Here is a 20124-nt window from a genome sequence, read left to right on the forward strand (position 1 = left end):
GGGACAGAGAAGCGGATTTGCTTGCAGTCTCCCTTGGAGACTGGAAGCAGAAGGTAGCAGTTGCCCGCCAGCTCAAATGTATGCACGTTATTTCATGCCGTCATGGTCTTGTATGAGTGATGCTGGTTGTTACCAGTGGGACCAGGGTCCTGCAGGGCGAAACATCCGAGGTCATGGAACAGCAGTGCTTGTTACAATAGAGATCACAAGCATGGTGATATTCTCAAGCCAGCTTTCCAGGCCCGTAAATCTGCTTCAGTGGGAGTACCATTGTATGCAGGGAATATACAATGAAGAGACTGGCCGTAGCGGTGGGAGAGGGATTTCACCCTGGTATACCTGACTCTGACACTGGGGACGTGGGGCCTGCAGCTGGTTGGTATCCTCAAGTAAGATGCTTGAGGTAGGTCCTAGAAAGCAAAGTGAGTCTCTGTGGATACAGTGTCCGGATGACGACTGGTATATCCCTGGGGATTGGACGTGTCATGGAATAGTGTGTCCCATGGTGAAATGCCCCAGATGGGTCTCTGAGTAGGGTTGTGACCCTGTAGCAATGGGTCCCACAAACAAGAGACACTCCCTGGAAATCAACCAACCAACATTTGTATAGATCTAAATCTGCAGATGACAAAGTTGAGGCAGAGAGACCCTCCGAGAGGCAGTCAGAATCACCTGTGTTCCTTCCTAGTCAAGTGTGTGTGTGTGTGTGTGTGTGTGTGTGTGTGTGTGTGTGTGTTTACGTGTGTGCATATGTTCCATTATGTGACGCTGTATCGTTTAGATGTCCTGTACTGCTTTACTGCAGGGACTCTGAGACCGTCTACAGCTAATGCCTACTGTAACACTGCCACCGCTTTGACATTTCTCCTTTCCAGAGACATAACAGCACTCGGAATTATATTGATTTCACTTACCAGCTCCTAATATATCAAATTAATTTTGGAATTTTGTAGTGACACTGAGCCAAAAGGCATAGGTTTCTGTATACCATGCTTGGCTACAGTTGGTTTTGATTTGGAACGTAATACAGACCTTAAGAAGAAAACCGTTAAAGAAGAATAGCGTTATCAGAACAATCTGTATTCATTCTGATAAGGTGACAGTATCATTAAGCTAGAACAAATAGTAGATCTAATATATATTAACTTTATTGATAACTTTAATTGTATACGGCATATGTTTCAGCATTGATTCAATCGACCAATATTTACTGAGTACCTGTTATGTGAAAAACAGCGTGTTAGATAATAAGCTGTTTTAGGAAATTAGTTGGAATGGAGCATCTTCTTTTTTCTTGCCTCACTCTAATTCATTAATTAGTTATTTTTAAATCACAGTGAACATTCAGAAATGAGAGGCAGAATTCAGTCACAAGGGTGTCTTCAGCAAAATACTTTTTGTTCTCTATTGAAGATAAGATTAAATAATAATCTGATTACCCCTGTACTGGTTTCTCAGCACTTTGTAGTTTCTTTCTTTTGTTTCCTAAGTCCAAGCCGTAGCCAGCCCCTGCCCTGATGTAAGGTTCCTATACATCACACTCCACAAACACAGACTTGCCTCTGCCCCAACAGACACGGTGGCTTGACTGCTGTTTTTCTAACCTAGATTATTTTATCTGATCACAGTCAATGGGTATTTTTTGAGGCATTTGAGGCACGCAGGGAATGACCGCTTCTGTTCTCTAATGAGAACGTTACAAAATAACGAGCAGATGCAGAGGTACATAGGACAGACGTCATCTCTGCTTTATACTCCAGAGGGGACAGGCATTAGCCTGGCACCTGCTATCAGTACTGTGATGGAGAGGCACTATGGGAGTAGAGGGTAGATAGAAAAACAAAGGCAACATCAGGGAAATGAACTCTAAGTGGAACCTGGAAGCGTGAATAGGAGTTAGTCAACTAATGGAGAAGATTTCAGAGGGAAATGCCCAGAGGGAATAAAAGTGTGGTATTCCTGAGGAACTGGATAAAGGTCCATATGGCCATTGTACACGTATGTAGAGGGCCAGGCAAAAAGGAGGTGTGAGAACAGTGTTAACTCTGGGAAGAAAGCTAGATGCAGAGCCCAGATGCCTGATCAGGGTGCTGACCTAATTTTTAGGGGGATGGAAGTCATAGAAGAATTTAAAGGATGGTGCTGTATTAAAGACAAAATGTATGTACATAAATGTACTTTGTCACAATAGGCGTACAGGATATTTCCTGTGACTTCTCACTTCCTGAGTTCTTCACCCATTTTCCGTCACCCACATTGGCCATCTTTATCTCTTCCCCAATATTTTCTACAGCCAATGCTAAACCCTGCAATTGATTCTTGAAAATCAATGCAGAAGGGAAGGCAAGCCCTGGGATTTTCTGGTACCCACCCCCCCCCACCTCAAAGCTTGTGCTGGACGGAGCCCATAGTCAAGTAACTGACCTCCTTATGGTTTCTGTCGTTCTGGGTAGACTTTCTAGCATAGGTCTGAGGTGAATTTGGTATGTGGAATAAAGTTGGGGCAGAAGTTGGGCCCTTCCAGATCTTACAATAAGAGAGGGCTATTGTGACAAGATTTGGGGACATCAGAAGGATGGGGTGGATAATGATAGAATCTTTGTATCTGTGCTCTTAGTAACATAAAATATTAACATGACTCTTGAAAGAATTCTTTTAGAAACCCAGTATCCTGCCCGTAGTTGGACATTTATTGTTAGTACTATTAAGAAGCAAACCTGACAGTAATTCATGTTACCCCAACTCTCAGAGATTTCAGAGGGAACTTCAGAATGCAATCCTGAAGCCCTATCTCTTAAGTAATGGCTTTGTCAGCTCACAAGAGATAGGTAGTGTAGAGGATAAGAGAAAAGAGTACAAATAAAGAAAAATCTTCAGTGCCCTAGATTATAATCTTCTCAACTCCTCGGGAATTCATTTCTGCACTCATGGTGGTCCTTCTCTTACTGTTCTTGACCTCTGAAGTTTATCCATATAACTGTGGCCATATCAGGTAATAACTAAATTGTAGTTCATCTGATTCATGGTGGCTTATTTGTCTAGTCATGCCATATGAAGGGAATCCTGATATACAGGTCCAGTCATTTTGTATGGCATTAAGACAGCCCCCATTGGCTTGGGTCATTTGAATGTTAAGGTTTCGTAAACAGTGTTCCCACATGGAGATCCCTTTGTAAACTTGGCCACTTTCTCTTTCATTTCCATTCTAGAACTTCCCTAGTTTCCTCAGAGAATTGTTCTGCCAAAGACCTATACAGCCTCTAGCTCTTAGACTCTGGCAATATTGAAGGATGCAGCAGAAGGAACCTAGTACAGATGCTGCATACAAAGAAGCTAAGAGAAGTGAAGCAAAAGGGAAGGACAGGGAGGAGAGGAGCGGAGATTGCTTTGGGAGAATAATAGGAGATGTTTCCCCTAGTGCTTATAGAAGTGAGTTCGTTACTGCTCTGGAAAGTTCTTTCCTTTGGTGATCACATGTAACATTTATCAAGAGGAGTTTCATCTTTGCCATGGAAGCTACTGGAGAGACTCAGATTATCATGAGCATTTTTCACATACAGCCACTATGGAGAACAGTATGGACGTTCCTTAAAGAACTAAAAATAGAGCTGGCATATGACCCAGCAGTCCCACTCCTGGGCATATATCCAGGGCAAACCATAATTCGAAAGGATACATGCACCCCAGTGTTCACTGCAGCACTATTTACAATAACCAGGACATGGAAGCAACCTAACTGTCCATCGATGGAGGAATGGATAAGGAAGATGTGGTACACATATACAATGGAATATTACTCAGCCATAACAAATAATGCCATTTGCAGCAACATGGATGGACCTAGAGGTTGTCATACTGAGTGAAGGAAGTCAGACAGAGAAAGGCAAATATCATATGATATGGCTCGTATGTGGAATCTAAAACAATGGTACAAATGAATCTATTTACAAAACAGAAATAGAGTCACAGATGTAGGAAACAAACTTATGGTTACCAAGGGGGCGAGGGGTAAATTGGGAGAATGGGACTGACATGTACACACTACTGTATGTAAAATAGATAACTAATAAGAACCTACTGCATAGCACAAAGAACTCTATTCAGTATTCTGTAATGACCTATATGGGGATAGAATCTAAAAAAGAGTGGATGTATGTATATGTATAACTGACTTACTTTGCTGTACAGCAGAAACTAACACAACATCGTAAATCAACTATACTCCAATGAAAAATTAATTTAAAAAATAATAAAGGAAGAGGAACCCTTTGCCTTGATAGCATGTAGTCTTAAACGGGCAAAAGAACTTTTAATATACCCAGGTAATAAGAAATAATTTTATTTTTCAGACTGTGACTTTGCTTATGTTGTGTGTTAGTCTTAGGCTTCCTGGTAGATGTTGGAATGGAGAATTTTAAAACACTGTATCTTGACCCTGCAGCACGATGAATTTATTTCAAGAAGTAGGCCAAACTGGAAGAACCCAACCTAGAGCTTGATGTGCTTATGGAGGTGATATGGGTTCTGAGAAAAGATGTCCCAATTCTAGATGATACAGAGTAGGGAAAGCATGCAAGAGCATAGACTGAAAAGCAGAAGGAGGACCATGCATTAGGGAGAAAGACAAAACCAGCATTTCCCTAGATGACTGGGCATCTGGGAATCTCGGAGAGGAGCGATGGCCTCAGGGAAGACTGTGAGCGCGTGGGTCATCCCAGTCTCAGCTCGGGGCTGGGATTCAGTGTAGGGAGGGGAATATGAAGTTCCTAGATGACAGGAAGGAATTGGGTTCCCCAGACAAGTTAGAGTTTCTCTCCAGTATCACTTGGCAAAGGTAGAGCTGGAACCACGACTTCCTTACTGCTTCCAGCGCTCGTCCAGTCTCTCAGGCTGTGCTTGGCTCTTGGGCAGCGGGATGCATGGGGCCTCTAGGCTTCCACTGTAGTAACTTAGATGTTTCCTCTGTGCATCCTCCGTGCCTACCGCCATGGTCCCTGCTCCACCACACTTGGCAGTGTGTACACAGCCCTCACGATGCCATAGGCCTCCTGGTTGGTAGGAAGCTGATAGTCCCTTAGAGACCATTCTGCTCACTTGGCACAGCTCAAATCACGTCTCTTGGCTTTTGCACACCAACCTCCTGTTCTGCTCAAATGCGTCGCCTTTGCCAGTTGGTGGGCTTCCGTTAAACCCACGCTGTGGGTGTTGCCCATCTCATGCTCCTCTGGATATCCGATTTTGCCTTTGGCTCCGCATGGACTGGCTTGCCTTGCTGCCAGTGGGTTGAACTGACCTGATTTAGATGTTTTCCATTGAGCCATCCTGTGCTTGGCTGGCAATGTCGTGCCTGTGCCAGTGGGCACGTTCCTTCCCAGGGGGCTACTTGGGCTCCATCTTCGACTTCCGCTGCCTTTCTCATTTCTTTTACCGTGCTGCTTGGCCAGGCTTACCCCCAGCACTCAATTGCCTCCGCATCGTGGCTGGCCCTCTCTTCTTCCACTGGCTGCTTCCTGGTAACTCTGACTTGTCTGACCCTGGTGCCCCCACCTTTCATGTGTAATGTGTTCTTCACAGCACGTTAAATTCAGTTTGACTGACTCATGGTGGCTAAGAACATTTCACACTATTATGTGGGATGTGCCGCACGTATAAATGGTTATTGGTAAAAACCAGATTCACCCATTATTCAGGTATTATCCTCCCTAACGATATTATCTATCTACTCTCAACCAAGAAGTCAGTTAATATCTACGAAGCACCTACTAATTTTATAGGTTCTGATCTCTCTTTACTGTACAACCTGTTAGCTATGAGAGTCTCTTGGAGACTCTTGGACGATTCATCTCAGGGGAAACTTTAAAGAAAACCCACTCCATTTTTTTACTTTAGACATGGCAACTCCACAATTATTCCAGACAAATGAGTATGTAATTTCTAATGGCCTCAGGAAGAAGCTCTAGGGAACTCATTCTAGTATTTAACAACCTTCTCTGTTAGGAATATGTCAAAACCAATGTAATGTCTTATGCTCCTTTTCACCCCTTTATAAAGTTGGTTGCCTTTCACTCATCAGAGGACATAAACAACAGGTTATTAAATTTTTTTCTTTAAAATGACTTGTTAAAGTAAGAGAAAACGTGTACTAAATGCTGACCTATTTTTTCTTATTTTGTCACGACTACATGGTTCAAATCCCTTTCAGTTTCCTCCTTTAAGGATTTGGTTGATGAGCTCTCTAACTTGTAATATAGAGACTGATTTGGCATACAAGTAAGAGGAAAGCCCTCAACAGGCTCAGAATGCTTAGAAAAAAACAAAACAAATATCAACGAGCCAGCAAAGAATGTAGGGACCATCCACTTGGAAGTCTAGTGTTGGGATGTTAAGGCCACTGCCTGGGACCATGCCACTTCTGTGATTAAACCCATCTGTGGTTTCCCAATGACTATCCTCTGACAGTGCTTCTAGGCACAGCCATGGATCTCTGAAGGATACGGGTCCCTGCCTCCGTCACAAATCTAACTTCTCCTGTCTTCCACTCTGCTCCCGTCTTACTGGGCTGCTTTCAGGTCCACAAATACCCTAAGTAATTTCTACCTCAAGCCTTTCATATGCTGCTGCTTCTACCCGAAACTTTTTCCATATCCCTTCACAAAGCTGATTCTATCTCATCTTTTAGGTTTTCAGATGAAATGTCATAGGGGGTGCCTACTCGATCATCCCCTCTTCTATTTTCTTTGTTGCACTGCTCCCCCTACACCCCTTAATGGGATCTTAAATTGGTAATCGATTACCTTTTCGTTTGCGTATTTATGGTCTCTTGGCCCACCAGAATATGAGCTCCATCAGGGCAGCGACCTTTATTACTAAGCCTAATGTCTGATGTATAATACGCATTTAATAAATACTTACAGGATGAACATCTTAAATAGAATAATGGATCTCTTGGCTGTGAAAGAAAGAGGCCCTGCGAGTTCCTGGTGTTTTTGTGGCATTGGAACAGTACTATCTAAGAATCTGTTCCTGTGTTTGCTGCCTATCTTTCTCAGCCATGCACAAAAGGAGAGATGCTGAAGCCAAGTGCTGCCAGGATTTGCAACAGCAAGCTTGTCCTGGAGCCTATCATCACTTCACACGCTTAAGGCTGTAGTTCATTTAATGCTAGTTAAGCTGGCACCCTGTTTCCACTACAAGGAAGAATGAGATAAAAAGATGCAAACAGAATAAGATAAAGGATCAAGGGGAAATGATAAAGAAATCAACCAGATAGGTTTCATCCTCAGTCACCTGCCCTTTGCTTCTTATGTTATTCCCTTGGAGGAGCTCATTCACTCTCCAACCACTAAATATCTTGTTTCTGATGCTACCCAAAACCTTACCTCCAGTTCCACTTCTTTTTATTAACCGCAGACACAGATCTTTAGATTCTTGCTGTACATTACCAGCTTGGCATCCTTCTACTGATTTAACAGGTCTGGAACTAAACTCAGTAACTTCATTTATTTAATAGTACTTATTGAATCCTTCTAATGTGCCAGGCAGTACTCTGGGTGCTCGGTTGCTCTGATGAACAACATCCATTCTAGCAAGGATGACTGGTAATAAACAAACGATGCCACAATCAACATGCGATTATTATCTGATACATCGTCTGACACATTTTCATTTTCAAGTGAGTTGCAATTATTTTTATTGCGTTGTAGGTGTTCTTTTTGTATCCTGGTTACCAGTCCTTTGTCAGACATATGCTATGTGAATATTTTCTTCCAGCCTATGTTTTCCTATTCATTTTCTTAATATTGTCTTTTGATGAACATTGTTTCTAATTTGGATAGTTTATCATGTTACTTTTCTTCATAAGTTATTGCTTTCTGCATCCTGTTTAAAAATTTTTGTCTATAGCTAAATATAGGATTTTATATTTACTCTCATTACATTTCATATTGTTGGTTTCAGCCCAGTATTTTGGCCTGTCAAGATTATTGTGAGTCTAGCTCCTGTCTTCTGCTATATTAGATATTGCTTTCAGCTTTGAGTCACCTGCAAATTTGACAAGGTATTGAATGTTGAATGGGAAAGAACCTTTTTCCAGTGCAATTAGAATCAAGGATCACATTTCACCATCTTATTTTTCAGGATATCGTAGGAGACAAAGTCAAATTCTCTGCAGAAATCAGTAGCACAGAGGACTGACTGACTGTGGCGGTGATTATATTGGCAAGTTGTATACGATCCAGCATATACAACTTGCTTTCGCTACTCAAGAGCTCCATTTCTGAACTTTGACATTACTTTATTGAGTTACCTATTGCCACCTGGAGGTTACTGATTTCTTTTTTTTTTAATTAGTTTTTATTGGAGTATAGTTGATTTCTTTTCTAAATTTCTTTTTCCAAATTGTCTCTCCGATATAATGTAAGCTTCAGCAGAGCCAACACCTTGTCTCTTAGTTACCAACATGTACCCAGAAACACATGGATACATTAATTAATATTTGTTGAATTCACTAACAAGCACATGTCCAAAATTTATCATTTAATGCTTTTTCCTAGAATTTTGTCAGAAATTGTCCATTTTTTTGACCTGAACTTAGGAAATTTGCCACTTTGTCCTCTCGACATCTGGGGCATTTTCTGGCTATAGTGTTCTGTTAATTACCTTTCTTGTGTTTCCATCATTTTTTTTTCTCCAGCTTTATCGAGGTATAATTTATAAATAAAATTGGAAGATTTAAAGTATACAGGGTGACGATGATTTAATGCAGGTATACATTATGAAAGGATTCTTCTCCAATGAGTTAATTAACACATCCATCCGTTCACGTTTGCCATTTTTTGTGTGAGAATAGCAAATTTCAGTGTTACAGTACAGTGTTATCAGCTATAGTCACCATGTTATACATTAGATCCTCAGACCTTATTCATCTTAAGACTGACATTTCGCATTTTTTACCAACCTCTCCCTATTTTTCCTGGCAACCTACTCTATTTCCATAAATTAGCCATTTATTTAGATGCTACATATAAATGATACCATGTGGCATTTGTCTTTCTCTATCTGGCTTATTCCACTTAGCCTAATGCCCTCTAAGTTTACCCACATTGAGGCAAATGGTAGGGTTTCCTTCTTTTTTTAGGGCCGACTAATAATACCTCATTATATATATTACATTTTCTTGATCCGTTCATCTGTTGACAGATACTTGGTTTGTTTACATACCTTGGCTCTTTTGAATAATGCTGCTATGAACATGGGAATCCAGGTATCACTTGGAGATAATGATTTCATTTCTTGATATGTACACAGTAGTGGGATTGCTGGATCATACACAACTTGCCCATATAATCTAATATTCATTATCAGTATACCTGTATATAACTTTTCTGATATACAAGTATATTGATAATAAACATTTGATTGTATGGCAAGTATCTTTAGAACCTGGGATTTAATTTACCTTGATATGAAGACTTGAATTCATTTGAGGGAGCTAAATTTATTGAGCCCAACCTGAACAGATTCTTTGCTAGATACTAGAGAGACAGAAGTTTAAAAAAAATGAAGTTTCCATGTACAGTTAGTCCACAGCTCAATAATATGTGAGTCTGTATCTGATGATCTGACACAGTTTTCTTACATCCATCCATACTAAGGAATGCCCCTCGGATAATCAAGAGCTGAGTTGAGAACCAGCTGCCTTGTCTTCACTTCCTATCTGGTCTGTTCTGTTCTCCCTCATCCCTCTATACAAGATGCATGTAAATGGAAATAATCACTAAAACCCCCAGTTTTTTGATACAAATACTTTTGTAACTAGTAATCTATAAGTAAACTGGAGATTTGTCATATAGAAACCCAGCTTGAAATTAGATGCTGTATGTAATAAGAAATAAGATTTGACTCCACTCTTGAATAGAAAAATAGCTATAAGAATAATATTTATAAAATTAATAGCAAACTTAAAATTATTAGACCCTGAAGAACTAATAATAAAATTTGCTGACAATTTTGGAAAAGGGAAGGCAGTCTAAATTGATAGAGGTAAGGGAAATCCATGATCAGATTTGTTTGGTTCAGAGAAAGGATGAGGGTGTTCTGGATGTGAGAAAGGGCTGAGTAGAGACTGGTGGGCAGGAATGAGCTTGGTGTATGCGCAGACTGACCAGAGAAAAGTCAGTCTTCTCTGTGAGCCTTGGAAAATATGACTGCAAGAGTCCAATGGGACCTAAAGTACCAGCATGAGGACCTTGTATTTGATCTGAAAGACAAAAATGAAGCGATGTAAATTCTTGTTTAGGAAACTGATTTAATAAAATCAAAATATTTAAAGGATGAAGGTGCTTTTTAATGAAGGTATTGGGTTGGCCAAAAAGTTCTATGACATCTTGTGGAAAAACCCAAATGAACTTTTTGGCCAACCCAGTAGTATGGAAGTGATGCAGAGAAGAGGCAACTATGAGTAGCTATGAGCTAGTGCCATAAAATTAAAGTAATTAGATCAGAAAACATAGGACATTAAGAAGAAATATGGAGAAGCAGTAGACTAGATATTGGCGTGAGAGGGATAAAGAAACACAGGCTTGTCTTAAATTTCAACTTCAGTGAACTAGAAAAATTTCTCCATTGGCTAGAATGGGATAATCTTGGGAAGCAAGTTCAAGTGGTTATAAATATGAGATTGAGGTAATAGTAAATTACCAAGGAAGACATATCTAATAGGTTTGGGAACCTTGAGACAAGTTGGTGCTGGAAAGAAAGATTGGGACGTAATTTGATTAAGGATAATATGAACAAAAAAATACATGAGGCCCTTTCAGAGAAAGCAGTCAAGGGAGGCCAAGAGTTAGTGATTACACCCCAGAGAAAGTCCACAGTTGAGGTCAAGAAGAACTGGAGTTACTGAAGGGAAGACAGAGAAAGTAATTCATGGCCTGAGAGAACAAGGTTGGTGCAGTAATGCAAAAACCAAAGGAAGAGGCTGGCCGAAAAATGTGGCAGAACATTTGAGGAGGATGAGAGAAAGTCACTGGATGTGGTGAGAAGATAATCGTGTCCTTTTTAGAAATAAGGAAGCTGAAGCACCTAGACAAAGCCAATCTAATCCTTCTCCCTGGATTATGTCAAAGAGGCCCGTAGATGAGTTGTTCCCAAATACAAGTTTGTGATAACATTTTCACTGGTCAATGGCAAAATGATAACTATAAACAGTTGGTATGCAATTACATATGGTAGTGAAAATAAATTCCGTCCTGCAGACCTTCCTAATTTACCATGTGTCTTCTGTTATGAAATTATAGAAACCATAGATGATGACTACTCTATATTTAGTTGGAAAAATAAATGATAGCTATATCATTTTCACTCTGTTTTTTTATTAAGGTGAAGTCCGGTAATAGTGATCTGATGATGTATTTGCTTTCCCTGGAACATGAAGTGGGGTGTTTCTGCATAGGTGCTTCCTTCTGTGCTCACAAACCACTGACATTCAGGGGGTAGGATAAGTAATAATTTATTCCACTTGAGCTGTTGAAAGATGCTCACATTAATACAAAAACACCATATCCTGACAGTTTTAAAGCCCAACTGCAGGTTCAGAGCCCTGTCACTTATCTTAAGCTTCTATGGAAAATAAAGATCAAATATCTCTGAAGCAGTGTTTAGTGTCACAGCTATTTCTGTAAGAGACAGGCTTTTTTTCCACCCACTAAATCCCTTGCACTGTATTATCATCTGAGTCTCCATTGTGTGATTTTCTTGAGGTTCTTGGATATGTAAGTGCAGGCAGATTGGCTGTGGTGAAGAATACATCTTTTTGGTTGGAGCCTCAAGAAATAGTTTCTAGTCATAGATCCCTTCACCTCTTTTGTGGTGTGACACTTTATAAGTTGTCTTCTGTGCCTTTGAAATAGGAACTTTAGTAATAATAATACCTAAAATAGGTAACACACCTGTTTTGTTTTGTTTTTTGCGTCATGCCCGATTCTATACCAGTGTTGTACATAGATCAAATCCTTTTCTCTTTCAATAACCTTATAAGCTGAGCTCCTCACTTATCTTCACTTTAAAGATAGGGATGTTAAACATCAGTTAGATTAAACAACTTGCTTGTCAGCATGGCTAATAAACCCCAATGGAAGGTTTTAAACTAAAAGTCTGGCTCTAACATGTCATGTTTTTCACTTTTCACAATTTGCTGCCTCAAGAGGGAAGAAAGCATAAGAAAACACATGCTTACCGTAGGGCATATTCTTATTCCAACTCTTATAATATTCAAGACATCTCCAGAATTCTCTTTTCAGAATCTCTTCTAGACACATTTAAAATATATATATATTCAGTGCTGTTGAAACTCTGTTTGGGGGGATAAAGTTAACATTTGGAAATGATCAATGTCAAAGTCAAAGACATTATTAATGTCAAAAGAGACATTTCTATCAGGGTGTTCTAAAAGTATGTTTGATTGTGAAAAATAATATTTGATGTAAAGATATAACCTCATAAACTGACTGTCTTGCAAAGGAAAGTACTCAATGAATGTTTTGTCTATTGTTAGAAAATCCGTCACATTAGCTATTGGTTATGTAATACTGGATCTCTCCCAAACTGTTCCTAAAGAATACTCTTCTTATCTCATGAACAGAGCCCCAGGTGACCTCTGAATGGGTAGGTCTTTCCTTGCTAGCAGTGCTTCAAGGCAAGCAGGGTTAATATTCCTGCCTACACTCTCAGGTGACCTCTCTACATTGGTGGGAAATCTCAGTGGGTGCAAAAGTCATTCCTATAAAGGAAGACTATGCAGTAAGCACAGTTTTCTCTAGTCTGTTTGCTGATGATGTATAACCTGGCCTGATAGAGCTACTCGTTTTGATTGCAGTAACTTGAGGTCTAGACCAGCTGTATCATTTAACATCTCAGTTCCTTTTCTCTCAAACATTGGATAAGAAATAAAGTTTTCCATGTTATTTTAGAGTAAATCATAACAGTTGGTATGAACTGTATGTGACCAAACATAAATTCATCGATATCCCTTGTGAGAAAGAGAAACAGACAGATCTCTCCATTCTGTCTACTGGGGCGCAGAGAGGTGAACTGACACTTTCAAAGGCACACAAGAGATAAATATCAGGACAGGAAACAGAAGCCAGCACTTAAGCTGTTATTCGGGCAGTGGGTACAACTGAACACCTTTTAAATTCATATAGGATCACTAGAAACTTTCAGTAGACCCTGTGTGAATCACCACGTGCAAATATGGTCCCATCAGAAAACATACATCACTTGTTGCTTGGTAGTAGAAGATGAAAATCAATCATGTGTTCTCAGAAAAGAGGACTCTGGGAATAAGGTCCCAAATAGTTATTTTCAGGCTGATTTGAAGTTACTGATGAGAAGTCAGAGGACAGTTAAATCTTCCATTCAGAGAGAGTAGGACAGACTTGTTTCTTGACTAAGATGAGGAATCATTTTTCACCCTCACCTGTGACACAAACTACATTTACTAGCTGCTAGTTTCCCCTTTCTGTATTCTGTCTGCATAGTACCACCAGCTGACACATGGAAAAGAAAGGAAGAGAAAGAGAGCAAGTTGGCAGGGAGTCGATATATTTCAGTGTTTTTTTTTTACTACGAGACTCTAGTAGCATTTAGTTGGTGAGTCTGAGCAGAGAATGAGTATTTCTAAAGTGACTCCATTATCAGTGGAAATGATTAAAGGCACAACAACAAAATCTATAGATTAATTAGCAGGCCAATGGTGCTTGAGTAGCTATTACTAAATTACATGGTTTGCATGCAAGGGAAAATATTAATCTTTGATGTTTTCCAGCTTGGGTGACGGGTATGTTAGAATCCCAGGTCAGTGAGAAGAGATTCCCATTGATTGGTTGATGGGTAATGAGATCGGAAAAGATAGTATCTGGATTTCCTTCAATTCTACACATTAAAGACTTAATCTTATTTTCTGTCAGTGATACATCCTTCTTGCTACAGTTACTGACAGTGAGATTTGAAGATTTGATTAATAATAAAGAAAGAAAGGACAACTAATGATACTATGTAAGAGGAGAAAAGTCAGGGTCAGGAAAATAAGTGTTGGGTGAAAGCAGGAACGACAAGTTCTAGGAGAGGGAAGGGCAAGTGATAATCTTTTCTTTGGAAGGCTTACAGGTTTCAAGAAGGAGAGCAACAGATTCACTAAGAGGCCCACGTTTCATTAATCCATTTAACAAGTATTTATGGAGACATGCACACACACACACATATATACATATATGCGTGTGTATGTACTTTTTCTATACATAATTTATATATACATGATTTATATATACATATACCTTTTATATAGATACACATACCGCACCGTGTGTGTGTGTGTGTGTGTGTGTATATATATATATATTCTTTCATATATATAAAAATTCTAGTGGGAGAGGCAGAAATACCTAAATAAATTAACTAATAAGTTAATAAGTAAAAAGTGCTAGGAATACAAGAAAAAGTGGAGCCAGTTAAGGGACTGGGCATTTAAAACAGTGGCTGGGGTCAGGTGTCAGGATCAAATAGGGGTGGTCAGGGTAAGCCTCTTTGGAAAGTTAACATTTTAGCAAAGACTTGGAGGAGGTGAAAGAGTTTAGGTGTACAGATATCCTAGGGAAGACTGGTCTAATCAGAGGAAACAGCCAATGCGAATGTCCTATAGTGTTACATGGCTGGGGAGTCAGTGGAGGAGGAAGGATGCCAGTGTGGTTGGAGTGGAATGGGCAGAGGGATGGTGGGGTGGCGGTGGAGATCGTAGAGAATAAGGTCAGAAAGAAAGCAGGGATTAGGTATATAGGTCCTGATGGGCCTCTACAAGGACTCAATTTGGAGGACTGAGCCACAGTTCTGGGTCCCTCTTTCCACCCCAGGTATGAAGAAGGAGCAAGACATTTATGATTGTGCCAGTGAGAGACAGTGTTGCAGTAACATGATACGTGGGATTAATCAGAGGGAAAGAATAACCCTTGGGGCTTTTCCCATAAATGCAACTAACAGCAAACAATCAGGAGAGACATTTATGCAAATAGGGAACTGTACTCTAGGAATCGGGAGCCAACTAGATTGCACTAATGTGCAGAATAATCAAACTGTCAGAGTGCTTTTTTTTAGGTCTGCATCTAGGCAGGCAGTGCTTAGAACATTTTATCTCATTTCCAAGTGACTTTTATGCCCATTAAAATGTTGTTTTCATTTCAATTAATATTTCAGCCAGTAATACAATTATGAAATGGAACTTTTGCTGTTAGCTATTTCTAGAAGGCAGAGTGAAAGGAGTTAGGAAGTGGAAAGGAAATAGAGGGAGGTTTTCCTGGCTAGAACACAGTATGGTATAAGCAGATATTTGAAGATATCGGTAATCAGCCATGTGACATAATCTCCTTCCCATTTTGATTGCAAGGAAATGCGATTAGAGTATGGGGGGCTCAGATTGGAGCTGTACCTTGAACCCCTTTTAAGGGTCTAAGGCTGGAGCAATTGGTTGAGGAAAGCCGTCTTTCAGGCTCCTTTGGCTCAGGTTCGTACTCTTGCACAGAACTTCTCTTCCTAGTGGGAGTGTGAGTGGGCAACCAAAGCCTCTTTCTACTATGGGGACCACATGCATTGGCAGTTTTATGTCACTTAAGCAAAATATCATTCTAGTGAACGTTTCTGGGCTGTATATGTCCGTTCAAAAGATAGATATGCTGCTTGGTTATACTCAGTTTTACAAAGAATGATTTCTCATCTCGAATAGGTGTAGTTCCAGAAATAACTTGGAACGTCTACCATAGCTATAGCTTTAGATCCGTGTGTCCCATTTCACAATGTTGACAGTGTTGATGTTTTTGCATGGGGCTTTCAGGATTATCAACTTTCTGTTCAAACCTCTTTGAATTCACATAGGATCTTTAATGTACCATTCTAGATAAGAGAAGGGGTAATATTTCTCACTGAACCTCTTCAGATGACTAATTGGCAATAATCAGTCACATGGCCCTAAAAGCCATTCCTTAGGTCAGCTGACTTTCTGTTGCTACAGCCAATAATTGTTCACACACAGTGACCTGTCCAGTGGGATACTGTATAAAAGGAAAGAGTAAACAGTGGGTAAGGATACTTGATATTTCTTTCCCATCCTTGCTATAATTGGCTTCTTCTCCCTTTAGGATATGAGGCCACTTAATAAAAGCTCCAGACTAATTTTAGGAAAAAGGATTTTCTTTCTTGCTATCAGAGAACTGTACCTAATGACAGAGAGATTATTACACTAAACTATGTTTCTGATGCCTCCTAACATTGAAAACTAGCTGCAGCTTTCAGCCTTGAAATCGTATTCTTGTCTTTGTTTGCTCAAATAAAAAAATATTAAACGTGTCAAGTAGGATGGATAAGACAAAAGTGGTTTCTTTTAGTGTACTGAGTTATGGGAGTGCCTCTGCAGAACCATTTTTTAAAAATTTTATTGAAGTATAGCTGATTTACAATGTTGTGTTAGTTTCAGGTATACAGCAAAGTGATTCAGTTATGTATATAATATACATATATATTATATATATATATATCCTTTTTCCAGATTCTTTTCCCTTATTATGAAATATTGAGTATAGTTCCTTTTGCTATACAGTAGGTCCTTGTTGGTGATCTATTTTATGTATAGTAGTCTGTATATGTTAATCCCAACCTCCTAATTTATTCCTCCCCCGCCCTCCTTTCCTCTTTGGTAACCCTAAGTTTGTTTTCTGTGTCAGTGGGTCTGTTTCTGTTTTGTAAATAAGTTCATTTGTATCATTTTTTTTTTAGATTCCACACATAAGTGATATCATATGATATTTGTCATTCTCTGGCTTACTTCACTTAGTATGATAATCTCTAGGTCCATCAGTGTTGCTCTGCAGAGCCATTTTGCATAATGTAGGCATCAGGTGTTCCTAGAACTGGGACACTACCCTCATCCCTAAGTGCTGGAGCCTCCCTAAAGCCACAGGGTTAGTTAAGTGAGGCAGCTATCTCATAAACGTGAAACACCTGCTTGCAGAATGGAGGAGGGAGGTGGCCCTGTAATGCCTGTACCTGGAGAGGAAGCAGCTCAGTAACAATCAATCCCAACTTGATGAGTTTTCTGCATAAGTTTCTATAAGCTCAGACCTCTTCGCATGGCAGTATCTTGGCAATTCCTCATAGCTCTTCCCTTCCTATCATCATGAAAACCTATATACAATGTGAAACAGTGGGAGCAGGGCCATTCTCTGAAGATGTGGGAGAGATTAACCTGCATGAGTTACAGTTTCCCCTACTCCAGTTGTGTTTGTTTCCAAGTTTTTTATCCAGACAGTATGTGAACTTGTAATAAACTTAGTTAAGATGCCCATTAAACGCCCAATCCACATTTGAGAGACCTTTTTTGGGTCAGGGCCTCCTGACTTCCTGGTGTAAAGAATATTGGTGGGCATCTCAGGTGTTCTCTCCCCCCAAAAAAGCAAGGAATTGTAGTGCTGAATATCTACCTCTACCCCGTTCATAAAGACAGATCGCAGTTTGTTCAGAGATCAGGGGAATTGTAGGATATCATCAGGATATAAAACACATTTTGCAAAGCAGCGCAAAATGCAGGCCATGGTGGATTTACGCAATACAGAGCCCGTGCCGTTTCTGCTGTTACTCTCTTCCAAGCCTGCACCCACAGGTCAGCAGCACGTCTGCATTAATTGCAGGACTGTGATCCTCTGCCTTGCTTCTCCAGCCCTCGGGTTTTGGTAATGCCATCTCAGAAAACCAGTGAGTGTAAAGTGGAAGTTGGGGCAAGACGAAGAGTCATATCAATTCCTCAGTCTCTACTGATAAGAAATTGTTTAGAGAGGGCAAGACTTTCATCTCAAGGTCCTTTAAAATCACACTGCGCTAAGATGGAGGGAACATGAAAACCATCTCTTAGTTAGGTCAACTGAGGAGTAGAGGGGTTACCCACCGATAATAATGAAAGTTATAATAATAATAATAATAATAATGTGGTATTGCTGGCTGTGGCTTCCTCCACACATTCCTCCCCAAAGTGTGACTCATTAATGATTTGCTATGAGTTAAAAGGGTGTTGGCAATAAATGCTTAAGAGAAACTTCCAAAAATAACACAATGGCGTGAATGTTTCTGAGATCTTGTGTTAGGCATATTTTATGAATTAGTAACACTAATAAGCCTATTACTTCAAAGAAATTCATTTCTTGGAATTTATTCAAAGCAACTCCTTTGTCTCCTTACTTCCCTCTGATAAATTACCTTTTGTCGACTTAAGAGAAATGGCATTTTCCTGAAAAGTTGACAAAGTACCTTACCAACACTAGCACTCTCTTAAAGTAATCACCACTGGTACTATTAGGTTGAAAATAAATCATTTTATATAACTGAATGCATTTCATTTCTAATGAAGTTTCTAAAATTCAACAATATTCTTGGGTGCCTATTACATGCAAGGCCTTCTGCTGTGCCTTCTGGGGAATTCAGAGATAAGCAAGATATGTCCCCAAGTCTCAAGCAACACATAATCAAGTAGGTGGAATCAGACAGTACACAAATCACAAATCATTTTAATGAAAAACAATAGTCTAATTGATCTCTGGCACCTTGAGACTGATGACATCACTAATTTCATTTAAGTTACCAAACAATGGCAGAGTGTAGGGTCTGTTGATTGATATTTACTTAAATGATACGCTGAGAAGTAATAAGTGTGATGGCCTATTTAATTACCAATGTCCTGAGCAATTTTTCCTTTTCATTTTGTATTAATTTCCATTCTTGAATGAAAAATGCCTCTCTACTACAGTTTTCTTGAATGGATTCTTTGGGTGCTTCAGCAAATTTAATTCTGCCCTAGTTTGGCTGGGGTGTGTGTGTGTGTGTGTGTGTGTGTGTGTGTGTGTGTGTGTGTGTGTGTGTGTGTGTGTGTGTGTGTGTGTGTGTGTGTGTGTGTGTGTGTGTGTGTGTGTGTGTGTGTGTGTGTGTGTGTATTAGCGCATGCTCTAATGGAAACACCTGCTTGTTCTTGATTCTCTTAATGAATTGTCCTGGCATTACTAAAGGCACCACAAACCAATTATGATATGCTGTGTAGGAGCCATGCACTGACATTGCTTTCTCGAAGTAGTCCACTTATTTTCTAATCATCTTGAGAATTATGCATGCATGTATACAGGAAAATACAGTAGGCCCTCCAGATCCAACAGTTGCAGATCTACAGATTCAACCAACTACAAATCGAAAATACTCAGAAAAAACTCCAGAAAGTTCCAAAAAGCAAAACTTGGACTTGCCATGTACTGGCAAGTATTTGCATAGCACTTACATTGTATTTACAACTATTTATGTAGCATCTACCTGGTATTAGGTATTATAAGTAATCTAGAGATAATTTGAAGTATATGGGAGGATATGCATAGGTTATATGCAGGTACTGTGCCATCTTAAATAGGGGATTCAAGCATCCATGAATTTTGGTATCCACAGGAGTCCTGGAACCAACTGTGGAAACCTAGGAACAACTGTACTTATATTTTAGTAGCACTTTACAGTTTACAAAGTACTTTCACTATCATAGCTCACCTAAAGCTGCTTCTCCACTTGAATTGATCAATATCATCATGGGTTGATCAAGCTAGAAACGTGGGTATCTTCTTTATCATTACCGCCCTTTTACACCTATACACAGCTTATCTCCAAATGAAGTCAGTTCTGTCATTAAAGCAATTCTCCCACTTCTCTCTATCCCCTTGTCCACTGTCTTGGCTAATCTTGATGTAATGTCTCGCCAGCATTCAGGCTACAACCTCTAATTGTCCTCCCTGCTTCCACTTCTACATTGGCCCCATCATATCCATTTCTCTCTAAGCATTCAGGGTATGCCAATTTGATTATAATGCTTTCCTGTTTAAAACACATTCTTGGATCCTGATTGCTCTTCAGATATATTCTCAAATCCTTATCCTGGCTTACCAAACCCTATTTTATCCAGAACTTCCTTCTTTCTAGGTTTCTCTCTTTACTACGACGCTCATACAGTCATGCAGAATTATTATTTTGAATCATAAAATTGTCATACTACAGATATGGCCG

Source organism: Grampus griseus (assembly GCF_964374135.1).
Source record: "Grampus griseus genome assembly, chromosome: 5".
Taxonomy (NCBI): Eukaryota; Metazoa; Chordata; class Mammalia; order Artiodactyla; family Delphinidae; genus Grampus; species Grampus griseus.